This window comes from Schistocerca piceifrons, unplaced genomic scaffold (genome assembly GCF_021461385.2).
Source record: "Schistocerca piceifrons isolate TAMUIC-IGC-003096 unplaced genomic scaffold, iqSchPice1.1 HiC_scaffold_602, whole genome shotgun sequence".
NCBI lineage: Eukaryota > Metazoa > Arthropoda > Insecta > Orthoptera > Acrididae > Schistocerca > Schistocerca piceifrons.
Genome location: NW_025728844.1, coordinates 14,003 through 16,040, shown reverse-complemented (window position 1 = coordinate 16,040; position 2,038 = coordinate 14,003). Strand labels below are relative to the sequence as shown.

General features: G+C 54.5%; 1 non-coding gene across 1 annotated transcript; it reads left to right on the top strand.

Moving 5' to 3' along the window:
* The first annotated feature begins 705 nt into the window (after nt 1-705).
* On the top strand, nt 706-825 carry LOC124762563. Its single transcript, XR_007012545.1, has one exon. It is a non-coding gene; the product is annotated as a 5S ribosomal RNA (ribosomal RNA).
* The last annotated feature ends 1,213 nt before the right edge of the window (nt 826-2,038 follow it).

The following is a 2,038-nucleotide window of genomic DNA, read 5'->3' as shown; positions in this document are numbered from 1 at the left end:
ATACGTCAGGGCTGCTTATTGTTTTGTAGCAGCGTACGACTGCAAACTTGTAAACAAAAATGTATCTTTCGTCGCTAGAAGAGAAGGATGCTTTGGCGACCCTCCTGTGCCTTGTGTCCCTGTTTTCGCACCTTTGCACAGGTCTACTGGCCGCAAACGGCGTCTCGGACACGCCCGTTAGGCCCACGGCCGTCTCGCAGATGTTTCTCGTGCTTGTGCTGTCATATGGGCCACGACCCGAGCGGCAGCGAGCGGCAGTCGAGCAAAGTCGGGACAAGTCGGGACGGAAGGGGAGAGGTGCGAATGCACTGCACAGATCACGCAAATACCTGGACGCGAGCCGCGCGGCGTGTGTCAGGTGAGGAAGCTGCCGGGGGCGCCCTCCAGCAGGACACTGCTACACCCCGCACAGCCCCCCGCCGGATAACGGGAACAAGATGCGTCGCCCGCGCCGCACGCACCAAGCGAAACGAATGACGGGCGGCGCACCGAGCAGCCGCGTGTCTCACGCAAGTGGCGGCGCGGCGCGCCCGCCAGTCCGGCAGACGCCTCTGAGACGCCGGACGCGCACTCGGCGCCGCCTTCGAGGCTCCAGCTGTTGCGGAAGGACGTGCTCTGCGTCAAATGTGTCACCGAAAACTGCGATTGTGTGTGTTGGGAGAAGAGGCAGAGGCGTCTTCTGTCGTGCGGCTACAGTATAAGGGCGCCAACGGCCATACCATGTTGAATACACCGGTTCTCGTCCGATCACCGAAGTTAAGCAACATCGGGCCCGGTTAGTACTTGGATGGGTGACCGCCTGGGAACACCGGGTGCTCGCACGCCTCGGATTCGGACCAAAATTCGGAAGAACAATCAAGAACGTCATTACAAATGCCACCTCAAAAATAACAGTAAACGGATGGACTTCCAAGTCAATAAGACTGGGAAGATCCGTCAGGCAAGGATGTCCATTATCGATGGCACTTTTCACAATAGCCCTCGACCCACTACTACGAAAACTAACAGCCGAAATCGGAGGATACACAATGGGTGCAACAAACATCGTATGCACGGCCTATGCTGACGACATGGGCATATTCATCCAAAACGAAGAAGAACTAGGAATAATCCAGCCTATCATGGAATCCTTCGAAAAGGCTTCAGGTGCCAAAACGAATCCGACGAAGACAGTGCTACTACCAATAGGCAACGGCAGACTGCGACCAGCGAGACAGTGGTACCGAGTGACAAACAACCATAGGGCACTCGGAGTGGAACTACAGCAGTGCCCTTTGAAAATGGCAGCACAAAACTGGCGCAGCGTCTTGAACACAACGAGAGGGCTCGTGAGGATACACGCGAACCGGAACCTGACGCTGAGCCAAAGAGTGCAGTTAGTAAACGAAACAATCCTGTCGAAAGCGTGGTACATGGCGCAAATACTATGTGCTCCGACGGAAATTGCGCGAGCGATAGGAAGTGCGGCGTACTACTTGCTGTGGAGGCGGGAAATCTTCAAGGTCTCCCAGGCGACGTGTTTCCTGTCAAGGGACGAAGGCGGACTTGGTCTGACTGACGTTAAGACGAAATGCGCGGCACTGCTTCTACACCGTGCGATGAAAATGGCAAACCAGAACAACAACAGTATAACGTCCAGCCTGATAAACCAATATAAACCTGAATCTGAAGAGGCTCCTGTAGACACTACGAACATACCATTCAAGTTGCGGCACATAAAACAGATGGCAATCGACAAGAGTTACATCACCGCGGTCGTTGCCAACCCACAGCAAAGAACGGCGAGGAACATCTACAGCGCTCTGAGGGGGAAGGCAAGAAAGTCCAAAATAGAGACGAGTTTTCCAGACCATGACTGGCCACAGGTCTGGAAGAATGTCTCGGAACGGACACTTCCTGAGCACGCCAGGGACACGTGGTATAAAATCATCCACAAAACAGTGCCGACAAACGAAAAACTGGCACGCATAAAAATGCGGGAATCCCCAAACTGCGAGCTCTGCAACCAGACCGACACCATCGAGCATCGTTTTGGCTG